We start from the raw sequence: 25796 nt of genomic DNA on the forward strand, positions 1-25796 counted from the left end.
CAGACTCACAAGTGAAGTTTTGCCTCACCTGGAAGGACTGTTTGGGGTCCTGAATAGTGGCAAGAGAGGAGGTGTAGGGACAGGTGTAGCACTTGCACTTACAGGGATAAGTGCTGGGTGGAAGATCCGTGGGGAGGGACGTATGGATCAGGGATTCGCGGAGGGATTGATCTCTGCGGAAATCTCCGGTTGGCGTAACTGGTTCTCAGAATTAATAACTTCTCCTTTGGCTCTTTCAACTTTCTTCAGACCAAGGGTGTAGCTATGGGCACTCGTATGGGCCCCAGCTATGCCTGCCTCTTCGTTGGTTATATGGGACAGTCTGTGCTCCAAACCTATTCTGGTACTGCTCCCCAACTTTTCCTTCGCTGCATTGACGACTACATTGGTGCTGCTTCCTGCACCCATGCTGAGCTCGTCAATTTCATTGACTTTACTTCAAACTTCCACCCAGCCCTCAAATTCACTTGGGATATCTCAGACGCTTCTCTCCCCTTTCTCAATATCTCGGTCTCTATCTCTGGAGACAGACTGTCCACTGACATCTTCTACAAGCCAACTGACTCACATAACTACCTCAACTATATCTCTTCCTACCCCTCCACATGCAAAAATGCCATTCCCTATTCCTAGTTCCTCCATCTCCGGCGCATCTGCATCCAGGATGAAGCTTTCCTTTCCAGGATATCTCAAATTTCCTCTTTCTTTAAGGATCATGGTTTCCCTTCTGCTGTCATCAATGATGCCCTCACCCAAATCTCCTCTATTTCCCGCACTTCAGTCCTCACCCCATCCTCCCACCACCACAACAGGGACAGAGTTCCCCTTGTCCTCACCTACTAGCCCAGCACTCTCCGGATCCAGCACATTATCTTCCGCAACTTCCGCCACCTTTAACAGGACCCCATAACTAAGCACGTCTTTCCTTCTCCACCCCTCTGTGCTTTCCACAGGGATCGGTCCCTCCGCGTCTCCCTGATCCACACTTCCCTCCACACGGATCGCCCACCTGGCACTTATCCCTGTAAGCGTAGGTGCTACACCTGTCCCTACACCTTCCTCTCTTGCCATTATTCAGGGCACCAAACAATCCTTGCAGGTGAGGTAACACTTCACTTGTGAGTCTGCTAGGGTCATCTACTGCATCCGGTGCTCCCGGTGCTGCCCCCTCTACATCGGTGAAACACGACGCAGATTGGGGGACCCTTCGTCGAGCACCTCCGCTTCGTCGGCCACAACAGACAGGATCTCCCGGTTGCCACCCAATTCAACTCTGCTTCACATTCCCATTCGGATATGTCCATACATGGCCTCCTCTACTGCAATGATGAGGCTAAACTCAGGTTGGGGGAGCAACACCTCATATACCGTCTAGGTAGTCTCCAGCACCTTGGTATGAACTTTGAATTCTCCAACTTCCGGTAATTCCCTCCCCCTCCCTTTCCCTATCCATATTTCCCTCTGCCCCCTCCCCCAGCTGCTATCACCTCCCTCATGGTTCCGCCTCCTTCTACTGCCGATTGTGTTTTCCCGTATTCCTCCTTCACCTTTCCTGCCTATCACCTCCCTGCTTCCCCTCCCCCACCCCTTTATCTTTCCCCTTACTGGTTTTTCACCTGGAACCTACCAGCCTTCTCCTTCCCACGCTTCCTCCACCTTCCTTATGGGGCTTCTGCCCCTTCCCTCTTCAGTCCTGACGAAGTGTTCCGGCCCGAAACATCGACCGATCGTTTCCACGGATGCTGCCCGACCTGCTGAGTTCCTCCAGCGAGTTTTGAGTGTTTCTTTGACCCCAGTATCCGCAGAGTATTTTGTGTTTCTGTTGTCTGTTTCATGATGTGTTAGTGTCTGCATATATGTGTCATTCTACAGGTTTGTCTTAGTGCGCATGTGCCTTTGAGGCTGTGTGTGTGAAAGCGTGCGTGTGTGTCGGAGATTGTCTACGTCTGTCTGTGTGTGTGTGTGTGTGTGTGTCTGTGTGTGTGTGTGTGTGTGTGTCTGTGTGTGTGTGCGTGTGTGTGTCTGTCCGGCTGCGGCTGCGTTTCTCTGTGTGTTTATAAATTCTTGTGTGTGTGTGTGTGTGTGTGTGTCTGTGTGTGTGTGTGTGTGTGTGTGTGTGTGTGTCTGTGTGTGTGTGTGTGTGTGTGTGTGTGTGTGTGTGTGTGTGTGTGTGTCTGTGCGCTCACCGCTGTGCGTGTTGGGTGTTTTGTGTCAATATGCACGGGTATTCGTTGCATTTGTGTTCTTTTTAAATTTTTTATATGCAGGTAACAATGGGCAAGTGGTACTTCTACTTCTGTGAGGTAGAGAATCAAATCCCACAAAACAGTATTTTAGTCGTTCATTATTTCATATTTTGATTAAAGATATTTTTTCTGAGATGGTGCTGGGTTTGCTAAATCACTATGCAAATAATGGAGCATTACGCATTAGAGGAAGCAATTTTAATTTTACTGCATTAAGATGCAACTGACGATTAGTAAACTCGAATAACGGACCGATAAATAGGAATTTAAGCTTTCAGTTGATAGCACACAAGTTATGTGTTTTACAAACAGACCCGCATTTAATTTGAAATTATATGGTCAAACACTTGAAGTCGTGTCCGTACAAAAATTTAAAATATTATGGACAAAGTGTTGACGAAGTGCCATTTTGAAGACTTCTAGGCATTTGGATGCATAATAAGTTGACATGGTAGCACCATATCAGCCAAATAATTCATAAATGTAAAGGAGCATTAAATATTCTCAGGTATCCATGTGGGTATACTAGGGGTGCTACAGGAACATCGTTGTTGAACAGTTATATCTGTTGAAATGTTGTGTGGCTTCTGGATGAACTTCATCTTCAACTTTAAGAGGTTTGTATGTGATGCAAGCACAGGCTTTAAGATTGTGCTGTGTTACAATAAGGCCGTCTCCTGTTTCGGCTGTGCTAGTCGAAATGGGACAATGGCCATTACAATTGCAGAGGTTAAAGATGATGTTAACGTCCTGGATTCATTGAGGGAGCAGTGAAATGATCATTCTCTTAGCGGCGTGCTGGAGGAATTTTGGAAACATCCCATGAAGAGCGTTTTTAGTTTTGGGTGGCTGGGTTCTTATCACGCGAAGAATTTGGCTTTGCTAGATTCTGCAATATATTTCGCTGCAGCTTTCCCGGTAACCGCTCCTTGCTGGTTTTGTTGTTATTTCTTTTCTTTTCAATGACTTAAGTTGATTATAGCACACAAGATCTAATAAAATCTAAGGATTCTGTTATGTCTGATAGGCTGTTGGCTCATCGGTATGTTAAGAGAAATTATTGTGGTATTTTAACTATTTTTGCAGATGGATCCAAAGATAATGTTACTGGGAATGTTGGTGAGGCGTTTTTTATGTGCCTAAATTACAGTTAAAGATAAATAAACGACTTTGCAACTATTTATCAGTACCTTTAGCAGAAATGGTTGCCATCAATACAGGCTTACAGTGTGTGGAGAAAAGTGTTCATAAAAGTTCAGATTCGATTTCTTTTTTTTTGATGAATCTCAGAACAGGTAATTCCAGCAGTAATTCAGATTCACTGTTGGAAGCATCCAACATTATTCCATGTACAAAGTAGTGATTTGCATGCCCTATTGTTTTGGGTCCCTGCATATGTAAGTGCTGAGGGGAGAGAGCAAGCTGACTGTTTAGCTACAAACTCTAATAACATTGCAACAGTGGAATATTAGCTACCAACGCATTTCAACTGTGGATATACATCTTTCACTAAGAAAATCAGAAGCTAAGAGGTTAGTAGAGTCAAGAACTGTGGGTTTATGGCATCACTGTTGCGAGAATAGGCACAAGAGGGGACAACATTACAGAATACATAAAACTGTTGGGATTAAACGAAAAGGAGGGAAAGCAAGAGGGGGAGAAATTATAGTCAAGGTGTAAACAACTGTGAACTGCCACTTAGGAAATGGGAATGTGAAAAGGTCGGTAGCGTTAAGAACTATGGGCTCATGGCAAGAATTGTAGGATAAAGGGCATAAAGAGGAACACCTCCTCAGAATACACAAAATTGTTGGGTTTATGGGAGAAGTAGCAAAAGCAAGAAGGGAAGGAATTATATTAACACACGTGGAGTTGGATCCCGGAGAAGAGACACCGTTGATCCCTCTGGCTTGAGCTCAGGACGGGGCTTCATTAATGATGCAGGAGCAACGATGTGACCGGATATTTCGCCGCGCTGATCACCTGCTCCCTGAATTTCGACTGAGTCACTGTACAGATAAATGTGTTCGTGCAGCAGCTGAAATCCCTCAGCAAATACGCAACGTAGTGAAAGACCCACTCAGAATCTTTGAAAGCGAGTCCTTTCCCAAAGCCCTGATAATATATAACATTTGCTACGCGCGTCATCCACAGGAGGATGAAGCTGCCAGAGAGGGTGAAGAGTAAAACAACAGACCTCCTCCTGCTCTCCATCTGCGGGTCACTGCGGTTCTCCCCCTTGCTCTATCACTTCAGCCCTTGACGGACCCGGCTGACTATTAGAATGTGCCGAACCGTCAGAGTGTTGAGAAGCAGGATCACAGCGAAAGGGAGGAAGGGAGTTAAAACCATATCGATCCAATCATAAACTATCCAGCCAGGGTCAGTGAAATAATTGCTCATGGTCTCACAGCCCCACGGTACATTGTCGATGATCACGAATGGTTCCCGCACGAAGTACCGGGGAACGTTTTTCAGACAAAACAGTACGCCGGTTGTTGTTATAACTACAGCCGCTGTTTTACCGATGCAATATTTTGTTTTCAGCTTCTGACAGCGAATGGCGACAAATCGATCAAAGGTGAAAGTGGCGGTGAACCAGACAGAACAGTGAGTGGATGCGTTAGAACATCGATAACACCGCACACAGGGGTGGTGCGCAGAAAGCTCCACCGGAAATAATACCAACTAATTCGATACATAATCACCTCGGTTGCAATAGTCAGTAGATCGGCCGCTGCCATGGCCACCAGGTAGCGGGTGGTGCAGGTAGAGAGGCCGCACTTCCCCCGGGACAGGATCACGATAGCCACTAAATTCGCTGGAGGGAGAAGAGAGATTAAAAATGGCACAAGGGTTTGCTGAACACATATTCCAGGAACTGACAAGGGGTAGAACATAGTACATAGAATAGTACAGCACAGTACAGGCCCTTCGGCCCACAATGTTGTGCCGACCCTCAAACCCTGCCTCCCATATAAGACCCCACCTTAAATTTCTCCATATACCTGTCTAGTAGTCTCTTAAACTTCACTAGTGCATCTGCCTCCACCACTGACTCAGGCAGTGCATTCCACGCACCAACCACTCTCTGAGTAAAAAACCTTCCTATAATATCCCCCTTGAACTTCCCACCCCTTACCTTAAAGCCATGTCCTCTTGTATTGAGCAGTGCTGCCTTGGGGAAGAGGCGCTGGCTATCCACTCTATCTATTCCTCTTATTATCTTGTACACCTCTATCATGTCTCCTCTCATCCTCCTTCTCTCCAAAGAGTAAAGCCCTAGCTCCCTTAATCTCTGATCATAATGCGTCCTTTCTAACCCAGGCAGCATCCTGGTAAATCTCAGCTGTACCCTTTCCAATGCTTCCACATCCTTCCTATAGTGAGGTGACCAGAACTGGACACAGTACTCCAAGTGTGGACTAACCAGAGTTTTATAGAGCTGCATCATTACATCGCGACTCTTAAACTCTATCCCTCGACTTATGAAAGCTAACACCCCATAAGCTTTCTTAACTACCCTATCCACCTGTGAGGCAACTTTCAGGGATCTGTTGACATGTACCCCGAGATCCCTCTGCTCCTCCACACTGCCAAGTATCCTGCCATTTACTTTGTACTCTGCCTTGGAGTTTGTCCTTCCAAAGTGTACCACCTCACACTTCTCCGGGTTGAACTCCATCTGCCACTTCTCAGCCCACTTCTGCATCCTATCAATGTCTCTCTGCAATCTTCGACAATCCTCTACACTATCTACAACACCACCAACCTTTGTGTCGTCTGCAAACTTGCCAACCCACCCTTCTACCCCCACATCCAGCTCGTTAATAAAAATCACGAACAGTAGAGGTCCCAGAACAGATCCTTGTGGGACACCACTAGTCACAATCCTCCAATCTGAATGTACTCCCTCCACCACCACCCTCTGCCTTCTGCAGGCAAGCCAATTCTGAAACCACCTGGCCAAACTTCCCTGGATCCCATGCCTTTTAACTTTCTGAATAAGCCTACCGTGTGAAACCTTGTCAAATGCCTTACTAAAATCCATATAGATCACATCCACTGCACTACCCTCATCTATATGCCTGGTCACCTCCTCAAAGAACTCTATCAGGCTTGTTAGACACGATCTGCCCTTCACAAAGCCATGCTGACTGTCCCTGATCAGACCATGATTCTCTAAATGCTTATAGATCCTATCTCTAAGAATCTTTTCCAACGGCTTTCCCACCACAGACGTCAGGCTCACTGGTTTATAATTACCCGGACTATCCCTACTACCTTTTTTGAACAAAGGGACAACATTCGCCTCCCTTCAATCCTCCGCTACCATTCCCGGAGACAACGAGGACATAAAGATCCTAGCCAGAGTCTCAGCAATCTCTTCTCTCGCCTCGTGGAGCAGCCTGGGGAATATTCCGTCAGGCCCGGGGACTTATCTGTCCCTAATGTATTTTAACAACTCCAACACCTCCTCTCCCTTAATATCAACATGCTCCAGAACATCAACCTCACTCATATTGTCCTCACCATCATCAAGTTCCCTCTCATTGGTGAATACCGAGGAGAAGTATTCATTGAGGACCTCGCTCACTTCCACAGCCTCCAGGCACATCTTCCCACCTTTATCTCTAATCGGACCTACCTTCACTCCTGTCATCCTTTTTTTTTTCTTCATATAATTGAAGAATGTCTTGGGATTTTCCTTTACCCTACTCGCCAATGCCTTCTCATGCCCCCTTCTTGCTCTTCTCAGCCTCCTCTTATGCTCCTTTCGTGCTTCCCTATGTTCCTCGATAGACTCATCTGATCCTTGTTTCCTAAACCTCATGTACGCTGCCTTCTTTCACCTGACTAGATTTTCCACCTCACCCTGTCACCCATGGTTCCTTCACCCTACCATTCTTTATTTTCCTCACCGGGACAAATTTATCCCTAGCATCCCGCAAGAGATCGCTAAACATCGACCACGTGTCCATAGTACATTTCCCTTCAAAAACATCATCCCAGTTCACACCCGCAAGCTCTAGCCATCTAGCCTCATAATGTGCCTTTTCCCAATTAAAAATTTTCCTGTCCTCTCTGATTCTATCCTTTTCCATGATAATGCTAAAGGCCAGGGAGCGGTGGTCACTGTCCCCCAGATGCTCACCGACTGAGAGATCTGTGACCTGACCTGGTTCATTACCTAGTACTCGAGCTAGTATGGCATTCCCCCAGTCGGCCTGCCCACATACTGTGACAGGAATCGGGCTTCACCTAAAGATCAGGAGGCTAGAGTGGGTGGACCGCTGCAAATCTATTCTTACATTAGAGCCACACTCAGTTTGAAATGCCTTCTTCGGTGTGGAGGTAAGAGGATGATTGTGTAATCGCCGAGATAAATGCTTGATGCAGTAAATACAAGATTGGGTGCAATTCGCATTCCTGTCCATTGGATTTATCGTGACCGAGCAGGCCTATGGAAGTTTTGCATCTGATGGGGCCGAGAATGGATACAGAGGGAAGCAAGACATTTGAATACAGAAGGAACTCACCGTATCCAGCAGCATTCATGAGATTGAACAAGCGTTCAACCTTTCGGGCCAAGACCCCTCTTCAGAACGAAGCATTACGTTAGTTTACGACTGATTTCAGAGCCAAATCGCGAGCAACAGTAATCAGAGGCTTAGAGTCTCTGCTTTACCGAAGTAATTCTTCAGCGCAGTTCAGTGCAATCACACACGGCAGCAGATCCTTGCGACTGGTTCAGGTGAGCAGTGCCAAATATTGACCAACAGACAGTGGAATCGGAAAATGACAGTTGTCATAGGGACACGTGAAACACATTAGCAGGGGTTCACTCTGATCAATAACTCGGAAGCAGTGAACTCCAGAACGTACACCTTCCCTGGGAGCTGCCTCTCTCCAATATTGGTACAACATAAACGCTTAAAGTTGTTTCCGTCTGGCGGAATTCTAGCAAGATGGTCTCTAAAAGGCAAGAACAACTTTCGAGTTGATCCCATGAGTTAGAGTAGAGACAGAGGGTTAATTTTATATTAAATATGAAAAATCAGAATTTTGATTTGACAGGATTAATATCTCTGATAAATATTTGTGCAATAATTATTAAGTTCCAAGCTTGTAAAATGACCATAAACAGGTTCACACCGGTTAATACACAGAAACATCAAACATGAAATGCGCTGATCACTTACCAGGAACTCCAATGACGGCAATAAGCACGAGCAATATTTTCTCCACACTGTAGTACCTATCCAACATTGAAGGCATTTTATCTGTTCCGTGATTTGTCTCCCTGTGCTACAGGCGATCTCTCGGAATGAAATGTAAAGACATCATATGCGTGGTGTTTTGAAATACCATTTGGCGATTCCACAGGGACAGATTTAACAAATTTTAAAATAAAGGTTTCTAAAATATTTGCAAACCGATTACGTCAGGCAAGTGCAATTCCTGTGGTGACAGATTGTGGTTAATTTAATGAATTAGTTTTTTTTTAGACCATTTGTGCGAGTTAGTTTGTCCGAACAAGGGTGTTTGAACCATTTGGTGTGGCTTATCAGTTAAATGTGCTTGTACTGTAAATATGTACTTCCAAGAAACCAATTGCCAGACACTCAGTATTAAAGTACCTTGTAAAATTATATTGAATCGCTAACTGTTACCATTCTGCTCCAGAGTATAAACTCTTCATGTTGTGTCTGTTCGGCGGAACTCTAATGAACTGGTCTCCAAGAAACTGTCTGCTTGAGGTGATGAATAAACATTTTCATATCCAATAAACATTCCAATTTCCTTAGTGACTTCGTCACAGTCCGTGCATTTGGAGTTCGTCCAGGTCCCGTTCCGAACCGTATGTATGGGTTTTAAACTCAGCAGTCTACAGTGGGAGAAGACGTCTTAATCAAGTAAACCATGGTTCATATCTTTACAGTTATGCTCTTGGTATTTCATTTAGCAGGTCTTTACGAGCAGTTCGTTCTGCTCTCAGTCTGTTTGGGATATTGTTGAAGATAAGGGATGCCGAGGAGTGTGTGCCATCCAGTTAAGATGACGGAACTGGGGGAAGGTTTTTGGTGAGGAGCAATGAGGTTGGTCTTGGAGCTTTTCTTCGGCGGGAGATGAAGGGAGAAGGCGCTGGAAAGAATTGGTCGTAAAATTCGACCCGGTGGGAGACCCGTTTGTTCGAGATGTATTGCAAGCGACGTACGGAAGGTGGTGCGAGCTTTCACAGTGACCAAAGGCCCAGTGCGTGGGTCACCGAGAACTTCAAGATGAAATCCAAAGTGATCAAAATTTGATTACTTAATGAAGATGGAGGTCTTTTCTTTTTGTGTTTCTTTATTAACCCTTAAGTTAAGATTCATAAGTGTAGTTTCCTTAATCGTATGCCGGGTAATGCCTGTTATTTCGTAGCACTAATTTGTAACATGGTAGCAAATTACACAACATCCACACAAAACGGGGTTGGGGTTAGAAGCATAGAAAAATAGAAAACCTACAACACAATACAAGCCCTTCGGCCAACAATGTCGTTTCGAACATATACTTATTTAGAGAGTACCTAGCGTTACCCATAGCCCTCTATTTTTCCAGGCTCCATGTACCTATCCAGGAGTCTCCTTAAAGACCCTTTGTATCCGCCTCCACCACCGTCTCCGGCAGCCCATACCACGCACTTGCAACTGTATGCGTTAAAAAAAAACTTACCCGTGACGTCTCTTTTGTTCCTAGTTCCAAACAATTTAAGACCGTGTTCTCTCGTGTTTGCCATTTCAAAACTGAGAAAAAGCTACTGAATATTCACAGGATCAATGCCTCTCATCATTTTATACACCTCTATCAGATCACCTCACATCAGCCGTCACTTCAAGGAGAAAAGGCCAAGTTCACTCAACCTTTTCTCATAAGGCATGCTCCCCAATCCAGGCAACATCCTTGTAAATCTCCTCCGCACCCTTTCTATGGTTTCCACATTGTTGGTATAGTGAGGCGACCAGAGCTGAGCACAGGACTTCAAATGGGGTCTGACCATGGTCCGATATAGCTGTAACATTACCTCTCTGTTCTTAACATGCGCAGCAGTTTTGAGAGTCCTTTGGACTTAAAACCCAAGATCCCTCCCATCCTCCGCGCTATCAATAGTCTTATCATTAATACTATATTCTGCCATCTTATTTGACCTACTAAAATGAACCACCTCACATTTATCTGGGTTAAACGCCATCTGCCACTTCTCAGCCCAGTTCTTCAACCAATCGATGTTCCCTTGTAACCTCTAACAGCCTTCAGCACTATCCACAACACCCCCAACATTTGTATCATCAGTAAATTTAATAATCCATCCCTCCACTTCCTCATTCAGTTAACTTATAAAAATCACGAAGAGAATGGGTACCAGAACAAATCACTGAGGCACAGCACTGGTCACCGACATCCATGCAGAATATGACCCGTCTACAACCACACTTTGTCTTCTGTGGCCAAGCCAATTCCGGATCCACAAAGCAAGAGCTCTTGGATCTCATGTCTCCTTAATTTCTCAGTTAGCCTTGTAAGGGGTACCTTATCAAATGCCTTGCTGAAATCCATATACACTACTGCTCTACCTTCATCAATATGTTTAGTCACATCCTCAAAAAAGTTCCATCAGATTCATAAGGCATAACCTGCCTTTGACAAAGCCATGCTGACTGTTCCTAATCATATTATGCCTCGTCAAATGTTCATAAATCCTGTCTCTCTGGATCTTTTGCATTAACTTAGCACTGCATTAACACTGCAAAGATCATTGCCAGAGACTCAGCAATCTCCTCGCTCGCCTCCCACAGTAGCCTGCGGTACATCTCGTCCCGTCCCAGAGACTTATCCAACTTGATACTTTCCAACATCTCAATCACATCCTTTACCTTAATGTCTATATGCTGAAGCGCTTCAGTCCGCTGTAAGTCATCCCTATCATCGCCAAGATCCTTTTCCGTAGTGAATACTGAAGTGAAGTATCCATTACGTACCTCTGCTATCTCCTCCGGTTCCATACAAAATTTTGCACTGCCACAAGAATTGGTCCTATTCTCTAATGTCTTATCATCTTGCTCGTCGCATATTTAAGAATGCCTTGCGGCTTTCCTTAATCCTGCTTGCCAAGGCCTTCTCATGGCCCCTTCAGGCTCTCCTAATTTCATTCTTAAACTCCTTCCTGCTTGCCCTGTAATCTTCTACAGCTCTATCATAATCTAGTTTTCTTTTAAAACTTTCCTTTTCTTGACTCTATTTTCAACTGCTTTTGTACACCACTGTTCCTGTACCGTACCATCCTTTCCCTGTCACATTTCAACGTACCTCTGCAGAACGCCACGCAAATAACCCCTGAACATTTGCCACATTCCTGCCGTATATTTGCTTGAGGGCATCTGTTCCCAGTTTATGCTTCCAAGTTCTTGCTTGATAACTTCATATTTCCCTTTAGTCCAATTAAATGCTTTCCAAACTTATCTGTACCTATCCCTCTCGAATGCAATGGGAAAGGACATTGAATGGTGATCACTATCTCCAAAATTGCTTTCACTAAGAGAACTGACTGTTGACCTGGTTCACTGCTCAGTAGCAGATCAAGTACCGCCTCTCCTCCTGTAGGCTTCTCTAAATATTGTGTCAGGAGACTGATTCTGAACACACCTAACAAACTCCACGCCGTCTAAACCCCTTGCTCTCGGAAATACCAACCAATATTTGGGAAGTTAAAATCTCCAACCACGACATCCCCGCTATTATTACACCTTTCCAGAATCAGTCTCCCTATCTGCTCCTCGATGTCTCTGTGACTATTGGCTGGTACATAAAACAACACCCAGTGGAGTTATTGACCCTTTCCCGTTTCTAACTTCTATCCACAGAGACTAAGTAGACAATCTCTACATGGCTTCCTCCTTTTCTGCAACCGTGAAGCCATCTCTGATCAGCAGTGCCACCATCTCATCTGTTTTGCCTCCCCCCTTTCCTTTCTGAAACATCTAAAGCCTGGCACTTTAAGTAACCATTCCTGCCCACTTGAGCGAAGCTGCAAATCCACGGGCTTGTCGGTGACGAATTTGCTTGTATTCGGTGGGGTAGACATTCAAAAAGTGGACGAATTGTTATTTCGAACTGTTGGTACTGTTAAAGCAGTCGGCGCAGTTACGATCATGGATTGGAGGGTTGAGAAATTGTCGGGAACAAACGATGTTTTAGTTTAGACTAGCGCTGAATTAACGGCAGTCAATCTGTCTGTTATTATTAGGGCCCCGGCAGGGAGGCGTCATGGGCTGTCCATACTTTTCGGCAGGAGGAGAGTGTAGGAAAGGGTAGAAGAATCGGAAGCCGAGTTTCTCATAGCGAGGGGCAGAGACTTCAAAGACAGGTTGCTCTCGTTTCTGCGGAGAGGTGGAAACGACTGTTCTGATGTGGGAGGACGATTGATTCCTCCAGCTGGAAGTAAGAATTCTGAATTTGAACCAGCCCTTCCTTTCCTGGCGAATAAATGGCAAATTACACAAGCGGGTGTGGGGCCCAGTTATGGAAAGCTGAGAATGCACACCCCCGAGGGAGAAGAGTAGTACGTCTGGGGCGGAGCAGACCTCTCAGACGTTGGATAAGTGGCAGTGCACTGATGACCTAAAAAGACAGCGAATAACTGAAAGTTTCAGTGGGGCGGCTGTTGACGTACTGAGGTCCGTAAAAGGCAGAGAGACCATTTGTTACCTCTGCAGGCTACAGGCAAGCAAAAGAAAGTGTATTTGGAGCGACGGACAGCCCAGTGAAGCTGATGACTGGGTTTCATAACATGCTTCAGGAGAAACTTTCCCCCCTCGGTTAGAAGGCAGCTGAGTTACTTGCGGCGAATCGGGGGCAGGGACATGCATTCAAAAGGCTGAGGTGAATCAGTTAAGAATGGCACAATTTGCAAAAAACACGCAGTCATCGGACTTGATCGCTTGGGGTCTCCGAATGATCTGTAAGATGCGCCCTCCCTTTTTTCTTTGAGCTGATCAGAGAAGTAAGAGAGGAGGAGAATGCGATGGACAATCGGGAGTCCTCTGTCAGTAGGGTACAGTCCTCGGTAATACCACCTTTGGCTGACGTGATAACGGTTAAACAGCCCTGGAGAGTGCTAAAGGAGATTGTGGCAGAGCTTAGGACAAAGATGTCCCGTTGTTAACAGCGGGTTCTGCCACCCCGCACTAAAGCCGACAGGGTGCCGGACCCCCTGAGGGGAAGGACCGAGCAGAGTGAATGGTGTCCCGCGAGAAGGGAGCGACCGATATTGTCTGTTATAATTGTGGTGAAGGGGAACACGTCAGGCGGAATTGCGTGAAGTACCGGAAACCCTTGGAGCGTCAGACCCGGATACCTATGCAGAAAGACCCAGGGAGGGCCTGGAGTTTGAGAGGGAGCACATTCCCAGCTGTAAATCAAGGAACACCCGAGAGAAAAAAAGTCTATTCCTGGAGGCTTAGTGGGGCCAAGTTCTAGTGTATCGCTACAGGTGAGGGTATTTATGCTAGAGCCATACTTAACACCGGCTCTCAGATTAACATGATGTTATAACCGGTATTTGATGCATTGACCATTGACGGCACTAGGTGCGCTAGAGATCTGGGGACTTAGTACGGATGACAATGTGTATGATGAATAATTGTCATTAAAGTTGGAGTTTTCGGAGGCAAATGCGGTAGTAGCTGAAGTCCTTGATACAATCGTGTTAGTATGTCGGACCCGATCGAGAAATTCGAACCTTCAATTCTTGAGGGAACGAATACTCCTATTGTGAGGAAGGAAACAGTTGGAGAGAACTTACAGAAAACCTTGTCCATTCACCTTGTGTACCGAGCTGATTTTGAGGAAGTGCGTGCCCGCACTGGGCTGGGTGATGAGCATAAAAGAGTGATGTGTGGTACGCCCAGTCCAAACCTGTCGTGTAACGGACTGGGGATGTAGTTAGAGAGACGGGAAACCCCAAATTTCCCGGAATGCCTGATGCCGACGCCCTCTTGGTGGATGCGCCGGAAGGCCAGGAAGGGAAGTCATATTTACCTGCTGGGGTACTGGTGAGGCCCAAACTGCAGAAGCCCTCGGTTGTACAGGTGAGCAGTGTGACAGTGAGTGTCAGTAGCACTTTGAAGCGCGAGGTCACCCTGAGACGTGGGATGCCAATGGGGAACCACTTTCTGATTACTGTAATATCTAGTGTCCCCGTGAGGCAAGTCGGGGAGAAACGCTCTGCAAAAAAGTGAAATTGTCTGCCGAGTCATTCAACTTTGTGGACTGCCTGGTCCCTGCAAGTTGGAAGACGAGGTTGATGGCGAAGATGCTGAAGCTGAAAGGTGTATTTTCTACTGTTCAAGATCACTCGCCCCATTATCCGGGTGACAGAAGACCACCGCGCTCACTGGAAGGTCTGGGTGACTGGCCTCTGCAGAGTTTGAGGACGTTTAGCAGCATCTGCGGAAGTTGAAGGAAGCTGCGATCATGACTGAGCCCAGAAGCCTCTATGCCTTCCTAATAGTGGTGGCCAGGAAGAAGAACGGGAAGTTACGGATGTTTGTGTACTACCTATTCCACATTCTCTGACCAGTATACAGTCCCGAGGGTCGGGCACGCTCTGTCCTGCCTGACTGGTGCAAAGTGGTTCAGTGTAGCTTGACTTCAGGAGTGGGTGAGGCTGACAAAGTGAAGAGGGTCCCTGAGATTGCGAATATCCAGCGTGCCATGGAGAAAACAGAGGGAGATATGAACTGGCTAGAGGTATTGGTGTACCCGGATAATCTTATAGTTGTCGTCCGCCTTGGAGGAACATGAAACGAGGCTACTGAAGGTGCTGGGCCACCTGAACTGAAGGGTTAAAATTTTCCCGGGACGAGTGCCAATTCCGCAAGACATCTGTGAAATATCTTGGGCACATAGTCTCCTGAGATGGAGTAGCTAATAACCGTCTAAGATGGTGGGGGTGGAGGGGTGTGGTTTGAGCACATGGCCACACCCCCAGACTCTGAGCTCCCTCCACTCCTCCCTTGGATTTTGTCAGTACCATCGGATAATCGTGAATGACAACTGCTCCAAAATTCCTTGTTAAGAGCATAAAATGAGCTTTTTGCGTATATGCCTTCAGAAATCAGAGCACTGAGTACACGAAATGAATGTTTTGTTGCTGTGATGAAAAACGTTAATGATATCCAGCTTAGAGTGTTGCGTGCAGTACAAGTTACTTATCTACTGGAACATATTAAAATAAGCTTGAAAGATTACATAGAACAATTAGAATGATCCCATTTTGGGTGAGAGGGAAAGATTCAATAGGTCTTTTCTCACCCAAACTGAGGCTCTCTCCCCTTAACGTGCGTGGGAGGAGAACAAGCAGTCAGATGTTAAGGGTGCAAGGGGACCACGAGAGGGAACTCCTTTACTCAGAGGACGGTGTAAGCGTGGGATGAGTAGCCAGAAGAAATGGAGGTTGCAGTTTCAATCGCAAGATTTAGGAGACACTTGGGCGGGTACATGAATGGAAGGTGTATGAAAGGCTATGGTTCTACTGCAGGTAGTTGGGACTAGGCCGTAAAGCAGATCGGCAGAGATTGGAAGAGCAGGGAGTCTACTTATGTGTGTGATGTTCATTAACTGTACATCCCAACCCTCAGAATCCTCTCCAGTAAGTTCCTTACCCCTGAACTGAGACTCAGCAGTGTATATTTTCCAGGATTATCCATCCCCTTTCAGGAATAATAGAATACAATTCGTCACTATTTTTCTGGTACCTTTCTTGTGGCTAGAGAGGGCTCAAATATACTGGTCAAGTTTGCAGTATCTAATCTAATTTCCTGCCCCTCTCAATAATCTGCTGTAAATACCGCCTGGCACTGAAAGATTATCCTCTTTGTGGTTCTTTAAGAGACATAACACTACCTCCTTTCTGGTCCTGTACTTAATCAAATGTAAAAGACACGGTTGAGAACTGTAGGATACGAAAGGTTTAATCAATGACTCTTACAGCAGGGGAAATCCCTTCAGACCCTGAGCCCATACGACTGAGATGTACATCTGGCGAATTTCTGTCCCAGAGGATTCCGGACAAAGACATGAAGACAGAAATATTTTGATTGTCAGCGAATCGCCATGGTAGGGGTGAGCCGAACGGCCAGTGTCAATGCTGTAACGGAAGATTCTCTTCCAAAACGTCGACTCTATTCCTCTCAATAGATGCTGCCTGACTTGCTATGTTTCTTGAAATGTTGTATTTAGTTCTGGGTAGCATTCTATATAAATGATGTTTTGTTCTGGAAGACTGAAGAGGAAATTCACCAGGATTGGTGCTTATATCATGGGATGTGTTGTTAAACAAGATGGTCCTGGGATCCCAGTTCGTAACTCCTGTAAAGTGGCTGCATGGGTCGGTAAGGGTGGCTTAGGGCCTGTTTGTCTTTAGCAATCGAGACACTGAGTTCCAATGTCAGGTAGAGTTCTTGCAGTTTTATAAATTTCGAGTCCAACCGCATCTGGAGTATTGTATTCAATTGTTCGGAAAATGTGGAGGTTTTGATCGGTGAGTCGAAGAGTCTTCAGAGCATGCATCCTGGATAGAGAGAGATTGGAGAATCTAGGAATATTTTATCTTGAACGCCAAATGCTGAGGCAGGTCTGACTGAAATTTACAGGTATATGAAAGGCACGGACAGAGTGGACAGCCGGTATTTTTCCCTGAAGATGAAATGCCTAAAACCAGAGGGCATGTTCGGAAGATGAAAGGGGGGACACTGCCTATGAAGGAATTTACAGGGCTCAGGATAATGTGTGACTGATGCATGTTGTAGTAGAAGCGAACAGAAAATGTCGATATGATAAAGGGGAGTGTGGAAAAACAAGTTTTATTAAAACATAGAGCAAGATGCTGAGCTAATTACTAACCACCCTCTCCCGGCTGCTGGCCTTGCTTTGAAAGCTACTTGCATTCAGACTCACAAATGCTTATATTTTTACATCGGTTTACCTTATCAGGAATCCTTGAATTGAAGCCTATGGATGTCGAAAAGGGAGCATTATGGACTGCGTAATTCAGAATCGCCGCTCTCTGAGAGACGATTCTCACGTGGCCACGGAAATAAAAGACCATCGAATATGGTCTGGGACGGAGCGTTGTTTGAATTCCCTAACAATATCAATATTTGAGTACGAATGTTCTTTGATTTCCCCTGACAATTTTTGTGACGAGGATGGGATCCCTTTAAACAGGATGTAGTGAACCCGTCACCGCGAAATTGGCTCTCGGAAGGATATGAGGCCGCCTGTGAGACTGCCCGGAAAGACGGGATTTAACACCGGGACTGTGCCAGAAAGAGTTACCCGTGAGATTGCAAAATAAAACTGATCCTCTTTGGGACCCAGATATTCCCTGTCCCAGATGTTCAATCAGCGGATTGTACATGTGGATAACTGGGGCGCGGGAAAATATTGACATCTGTTAAGTAAGATTTAAGACTAAAAGTGATGGGTAACCGTCCTGGTATGTTGGCGGCCCGACCAAAGGTACACCGACTGCGCATTACGAGCGATGCCGGAGCGATGCTAAAACGAAAATACCGGTAAACGGCCCGACGATGAAGACAATCGAAACGTACAGGAAGACAAAGATTTGGTGGTTCCCCCAAGATCGCCCGCCGATAAGGTTTGTTTGAAAACAGGGTACAGCAAGTACTCTGTAACATTTTCAAGTGATTTGTATGATTGAAGTCAAGGGATTGGAATTATGGGGGTGCTTTCGACCTGCTAAAACTAAAATATTGGAAGAAAACGGCTGTTCAGGTAGCGGGGATCGCACTTGGGCCTCGATTATATGGTGTGGTGTTTTAACAAAAACAGAAGAGGTTGTCAAGCAAAGCAGAACAACCTGAAAAGGAATTTAACAAGTGAACTATTTCTAACAAAAAAAATCATGGCGCCGACAGCGGCGGCTCCGGGACCCGCGAACAGCATCCGGCTGCTTCTGCTCCTTCTATCCATCTCAAGACCTCTCAGAGGTCAGTGAAGTAGCAGCAGCCGTCCAACAGCGGCCCCGACAACCGCCTGCCGGGGCGCTCTCTACGTCGGCTATTGTTTCCGCGGCCGGTAGAGCTGGGATGTAACGGTTCCCTGAATTAACTCCTATAAGCTGGCGACAGACACGGCAGACAACAAGATCAAAGGGAATACGCGCTAAGGCGGCAGATAGCCCTACCAGGGGCTATACCATTCAGTTTCCCCGAATAATGGTGGGAGAAATCCCAATTCTAAAGACCTGGATCTCGGCTGGGGTGCGTAATATGTTTCGTTAATCCCCTGACCCGGTAGGGAAACCAGTGGCATTCCATAATTTGCTCTCTCAGACTTGTCAAATTTTCCAGCCGCTGCCCAGGAACTTGCGCGCACTCCTCAGGGTTATGTATGGAACTCTTGGGCAGGACAGAGAGCAGGTTCCCCCTTCCCAGACAGACTCCAGAAGACGACTGGGATACACCAGAGGGGGACGATGTAAGGCGACCCACAGGTCGCTGACAGAACTGAACCCATATTAATGACAGACCAACAACAAGGGGATTTTGCCGAGATTACCTCATGTCTGCAGATAAAAGAAGACTCTCTTGCGGTCTTTATACTCTTTTAAAGGATACTCGGGTGTCCAACAGCGGCCTCGACAACCACCTTAAAGATACCACTAGACCATGTGAAGGTCACGTAAGGACGCTTGGAGAGGCGGGCAGAAAAACCCAAAAACAAATAGAAGCAGACCTACCTCAGCCGGGTGAGGGAAACACCCAACATTTTAATGCAGGATATATGGAGTAAGGACGATGAACATGAATTCTCGCGCCCCCCCACCCCCGCCGCAGGTGTAAAAGGCTATCCAAGTGCGACTGGCCACTAATACTGCATTCAAACTTGAAGGAAGACCCGATTGCGTTCACAGCGGGGATCCCGGGAAAGAATAAGGCGGAAGAGCGAAGGCTGCCAGATAAAAGGCAGTGTGAAGTCAAACGAGAGAGGAAGGAAAAGGGGTGGATCTGAAAGGTCCTATGAGGACAAAACGTTCAGCGTGAGTGTAAGGACCAGACCAGAGTTTCGCAACGGGTTGGTACCGCCACGAAGGGGGCGGTTACGTATCCTAATGGGACGTTGGGGAAATAGGAGTGGTCCCGGAGCGGTCAAGATTATGGGGGGTTGGGGCGGTAACTGGTATCAAGTTGCTTTCGGGGGGTGTTTAGCTAAAAAATGTTGGAAAACAATGGACTAGAGTGATTTTAGGGACGGGAGTGTATTATAGGAGCTGTAAAATCTTACCTAGAAAAAGAAATCAAACATAGAAACTTGGAAAATAAGTGCAGGAATAGGCTATTCGGCCCTTCGAGCCTGCACCGCCATTCAATATGATCATGGCTGATCATCCAACTCAGAACCCTGTACCAGCCTTCCCTCCATACCCCCTGATCCCTTTAGCCACAAGGGCCATATCTAACTCCCTCTTAAATATAGCTAATGAACTGGCCTCAACTGTTTCCTGTGGCAGAGAATTCCACAGATTCACCACTCTCTGTGTGAAGAAGTTTTTCCTAATCTCGGTCCTAAAAGGCTTCCCCTTTATCCTCAGCCTGTGACCCCTCGTTCTGGACTTCCCCAACATCGGGAACAATCTTCCTGCATCTAGCCTGTCCAATCCCTTTAGGACTTTATACGTTTCAATAAAATCCCCCCTAAATCTTCTAAATTCCAACTAGTATAAGTCTAGTCGATCCAGTCTTTCATCATATGAAAGTCCTGCCATTCCAGGAATCAATCTGGTGAACTATGGCAAGGATGTCTTTCCTCAGATTAGGGGACCAAAACTGCACACAATACTCCAAGTGTGGTCTCACCAAGGCCTTGTACAACTGCAGTAGTACCTCCCTGCTCCTGCACTCAAATCCTCTTGCTCTGAATGCCAGCAAACCATTCGCCTTTTTCACCACCTGCTGTACCTGCATGCCCACTTTCAATGACTGGTGTATAATGACACCCAGGTCTCGTTGCACCTCCCCTTTTCCTAATCGGCTACCATTCAAATAATAATCTGTTTTCTGTTTTTGCCACCAAAGTGGATAACTTCACATTTATCCACATTAAATTGCATCTGCCATGAATTCGCCCACTCACCTAACCTATCCAAGTCATCCTGCATCCTCTTAGCATCCTCCTCACAGCTAACACTGCCGCCCAGCTTCGTGTCATCCGCAAACTTGGAGATGCTGCATTTAATTCCCTCATCTAAGTTATTAATATATATTGTAAACAACTGGGGTCCCAGCACTGATCCTTGCCGTACCCCACTAGTCACTGCCTGCCATTCTGAAAAGGTCCCGTTTATTGCCACTCTTTGCTTCCTGTCTGCCAACCAATTCTCTATCCACATCAATACCTTACCCCCAGTACCGTTGCTTTAAGTTTGCACACTAATCTCCTCTATGGGACCTTGTCAAAAACCTTTTGAAAATCCAAACATACCACATCCACTGGTTCTCCCCTATCCACTCTACTAGTTACATCCTCAAAAAATTCTGAGATTCGTCAGACATGATTTTCCTTTCACAAATCCATGCTGACTTTGTCCGATGATTTCACCGCTTTCCAAATGTGCTGTTATTACAACTTTGATAACTGACTCTAGCATTTTCCCCACCACCGATGCTAGGCTAACCAGTCTATAATTCTCCGGTTTCTCCCTCCCTCCTTTTTTAAAAAGTGGGGTTACTTTAGCCACCCTCCAATCCTCAGGAACAAGTCCAGAATAATCTGTGGCTGTTAGGATACTACAAAGAGAGAAATAGTATTGGTCCCCGAAGCTGGATACAAAGATAGAGGAGCCTTCTGGGAACAGAAAATGTTTGGACAGGCAAGGAATGGTGTGGAGAACAGAGGGAGGAGAAGATATAACGGGATGTAGGGTTACTGGATTTTACAGGGATATGAGGCGTGTGAGGAATTGGAAGGAAATACGGAGATAGGGAGATCAGAAGAGCTGGAAGACATTAATCGATTTTTAAAAATGGAATATGAGCTAGGTAGGTTTAAAAGTAAGGGGCACGGTGTTGGGACTAGAGGATTGCAGACATCTGGAATGGTGGAGGTGAGCTATATGGTAACAGTGACAGGTAGGCATGCTGGGGCTGAGGGGTTACAGAGATTAGGAGAGATGTAAGAGCTTTAAGGTGTTACACAGCTAGTAAGGTTTGTGCGCATGAAAATGTTTTACGGAGATAAGTACGAGCTTATATTCCGGAGCAGGTCGTTAAATAGGGAGTGATGTCGAGACGGGCCAGTCTTAAAGAAACAGGAGATTTCATTGCAACATGGCGTAACAAAGTTATGAACGGGTGCAGGCGGTGGTAGGCAGCGGCAAATATTGTAATGCGTGGAAAGGATGGAGGGCAGAGAAAGGCCAAGCGGGCATAATATATATCGAAATGGCTGCCAAGGACAGCAGGTGTTAAGAAGACAGGGACAGGTGAAAGTTCAGCATTTACGAAGGGGAAATCATGCTTGACTAATCTTCGGGAGTTTTTTGAGAATATAACTATGAAAATGGACATGGGAAAGCCAGTGGATGTAGTGTACCTGGACTTTGAGAAAGTCTTTGATAAGGTCCCACATAGGAGGTTAGTGTGCAAAATTAGAGCAAATGGTATTGGGGGTAGGGGACTAACATGGATAGAAAATTGGTTGGCAGACAGGAAACAAAGAGTAGGGATTAATGGGTCCTTTTCAGAATGGCAGACAGTGACTAGTGGGGTACCGCAAGTTTCGGTGCTCGGACCACAGCTATTTACAATATATATTAATGATTTAGATGAAGGGATTAAAAGTAACATTAGTAAATTTGCAGATGACACAAAGCTGGGTGGCAGTGTGAAATGTGAGGAGGATGTTATGAGAATGCGGGGTGACTTGGGCAGGTTGGGTGAGTGGGTAGATGCAGTTTAATGTGGATAAATGTGAGGTTATCCACTTTGGTGGCAAGAACAGGAAGGTAGATTACTGTCTAAATGGTATCAAGCTAGGAACTGGGGATGTACATCGAGATCTAGGTGTACTTGTTCATCAGTCACTAAAAGTAAGCATGCAGGTACAGCAGGCAGTGAAGGAAGCTAATGGCATGCTGGCCTTCATAACAAGGGGAATTGAGTAAAGGAGCAAAGAGGTCCTTCTGCAGTTGTACAGGGCCTTGGTGAGACCACACCTGGAATATTGTGTACAGTTTTGGTCTCCAAATTTGAGGAAGGACATTCGAGCTATTGAGGGAGTGCAGCAGAGATTCACGATGTTAATTCCCGGGATGGCGGGACTGTCATATGTTGAAAGATTGGAGCGACTGCGGTTGTATACACTGGAATTTAGAAGGATGAGAGGGGATCTGATTGAAACATATAAGATTAATAAGGGATTGGACACGCTAGAGGCAGGAAGCATATTCCCGATGTTGGGGGAGTCCAGAACCAGAGGCCACAGTTTAAGAATAGGGAGTAGACAATTTAGAACAGAGTTGAGGAAAACCTTTTTCACCCAGAGGGTTGTGGTTCTGTGGAATGCTCTGCCTCATAAGGCTGTGGAGGCCAATTCTCTGGATTCTTTCAAAAAAGAGTTAGATAGAGCTCTTAAAGATAGCGGAGTGAAGGGATATGGGGATAAGGCAGGAAAAGGGTACTGATTGTGGATGATCAGCCATGATCACAGTGAATGGTGGTACTGGCTCAATGGGCTGAATGGCCTACTCCTGCACCTATTGTCTATTTGCTTTCAAGTATAGGGAGGATACATGATCGAGAGAAACATATACAGAAGGATACTGGAAAAGGCCAACAATATCATAAAGAATTCCATCTGTCTATGGACTGTTTGTCCCACAGCTATCAAGAAAGAGGCAATATGCCATATACAACAGGAACACCAGACTCAAAAACAGCTGGTTTCTTAAAACCTTACAGCTCATAAATACATCCATCCGCTAACCTACTCAAACATAACACTAAGTACTACTATTTAATCATTTACAGATAGAGACAGCTGATATACGAACACTGCTAGACCGAGCGTCACTTTATGCACAGTGCATAAAATCAATGTATACAAGCTACCTTATGCTTTTATATTTACTGATTTTTATTTTAGAGTTCTCTCTCTCTCATTTTTTCTGTTTTTTGTACTTCACCGGAACACAAATGTTCGTTCTCCGTTACATTGTGCACTGGAAATGATATTAAACCGTGTAAAGTCTGAACCTTGAATCTGGAGCGGAACCCTGACTGGAGACACGGCAGCCGTTTCTTGGTTCTACTCAGAGCACGACTTTATTAATGAACTGAACCACTGAGGTGACCGGATACTTCACTGCGCTCTTCAGCCTCTCCCTGAACTTGAACTGAGTCACTGTGTAAATAAATGTGTTTGTGCAGCAGCTGAAGTTCTTCATCAAAATCCCAACATTGTGAAAAATCTGTTCAGAATCATTGAAATCAGATCCTGTCATCTGATAATAGACGAAATTTTGCAACCAACGTCATCCATATTAGGATGAAGCTGCCGGAGAGGGCGAAGAGTAAAACCACAGACCTCCTCCTGCTCTCCATCTCCGGGTCACTGCGGTTCTCCCCTTTGCTCTGACCCTTCAGCCCCTTACGGACCCGACTGGCCACTAAAATGTGCCTGATCGTCAGAGCATTCAGCATCAGAATTGCAGTGAAAGGCAGAAATGGAGTTAAAAGCGTATCGATCCAGTCGAAACCCACCCTCCCGGGGTCAATCCTATAACGCTCTATCATTTTACAAAACCACGGAGCATTATTGATAATCTCCTCGGGTTCCCGTATGAAGTAGGGAGGAACGTTTTTCAAGCAAAACAGTCCGCCGGTTGTTGTTGGAACCACTGCCGCAGTTTTCCCGTTGCAATATTTGAATTTCAGCTTCTGGCGACAAAACGATCAAAGCTGAAAGTGACGGTGAACCAGACAGAACAGTGAGTGGCTGTGAATGTCAGTACATCTAGAACATTGCACACACGGGTTAGGTTCAGGGAATTCCACTTCGGAAAATAATGCTAATCAATTTGATAGAACATGACCTCGGTCACGATACTCCGTCGATCGGCCGCTCCCATTGCCACCAGATAGCGAGTGCTGCAGGTGGAGAGGCCGCACTTTTCCCGGGAAAGGATCACAATCTCCACTAAATTCACTGAAAAGAGAGAGGAGAACAGACACTAGAGATTACTGAATGCATTGTTCGTCTCTAAACAAGTTATCGCCTTTCGGATAAAAACCAGGAATGCTGGAATCGCTGAGCAGCTGCAAATCAAACGACATCGGAGCCGGGTCCAACTGCTTCTCATCTGCTTCACTCGGGGGCGAGTTAAGAGGTTCGGTAGTGTAAACGGCAGGGGTAAAATGACCTGCCATGAGCAACATTGCGCGGAATTTTCTATTTAGTACGAATCCTGATTCGAGTCTCTGATGAGGCCGAATTTACTGAATTAATTATGACTAACCCGGTCTCTTGAAGCTCAGTATCTGATGGGACCCATGAGCGATCCACAGGGTTGAAAGGGATAACCCAGTAACAAGCGGGAGATTGTCTCCTTGAAAGGATTATTTCTGCAGGGCTATTCAATGGGCTAACACACGCCACAGACCCGTTGACATAAATTCTGTAGATCGGAAGCACAAGTATTACTCTGGGCAAGATGCCACGGAAGGCAAGAAAAATATTCCGGTGGATCCCGAGAGTTAGAGGAATAAAAGATTTAGTTTCGGTTGCCGGAGCATGAGAAATATGAAAACTATGAATTAACAGGATTAATAGCTGAGGAATATTTGTGCAGCCTCATAAAATTGCAAACTTTTTAAATGATCACAAACAGATTCGCAGCGGTTAACACACAGAGATACCAAACATGCTCACTCACCAGGAACTCCAATGACGGCAATACAGTGTGTATAGTGTTTTTTCTTTACTGTAGTAACTATCCAACATATCATATATTTTCTCATCCCATTGATGTGTCCCGCCGAGTTACAAGAGATCTCTTGGAATAAGACCGTCCAAATAAAAAACAACTCAGAAAAATATACAATCCCCTTACTCTGAATATCCAAATTTATTCGGAAGTTCTTCCTTCCATTACAGATCACATCCATTTTAAAATCAGAGATACTGCCATCACAGTATCTTTAGTTAGCTGCTTTCCTAGTTTCACCTTCCAAACATAAAACTCAATCGAATGACTTTCCACCATTCCGAAAAGTACTCTGATAAAACGACATATCACCTCTATTTTCCAAAACATAATCCACAGACTGGATTACCATATGTTCCATAGTTTTACAGAACTGGGACATGAACAATACAGGTATGGCGACTCGCCCCTCGACAAGCGAACCGGCTCCAGCAGTCGTGGGGAGTCCGCAGTCAGCGGCAATCGAGGGGTGCTCTGAGTGCGGGGCAGACCTCAGCCCG

At 45.7% G+C, this 25796-nt stretch overlaps 1 pseudogene; it reads right to left on the minus strand.

The window, feature by feature from the left end:
* Positions 1-4178: 4178 nt before the first annotated feature.
* On the minus strand, positions 4179-24748 carry LOC134346018 (uncharacterized; annotated as a pseudogene).
* Positions 24749-25796: the final 1048 nt, after the last annotated feature.

This window comes from Mobula hypostoma, chromosome 4, assembly GCF_963921235.1.
Source record: "Mobula hypostoma chromosome 4, sMobHyp1.1, whole genome shotgun sequence".
In the NCBI taxonomy this organism is placed as follows: domain Eukaryota; kingdom Metazoa; phylum Chordata; class Chondrichthyes; order Myliobatiformes; family Myliobatidae; genus Mobula; species Mobula hypostoma.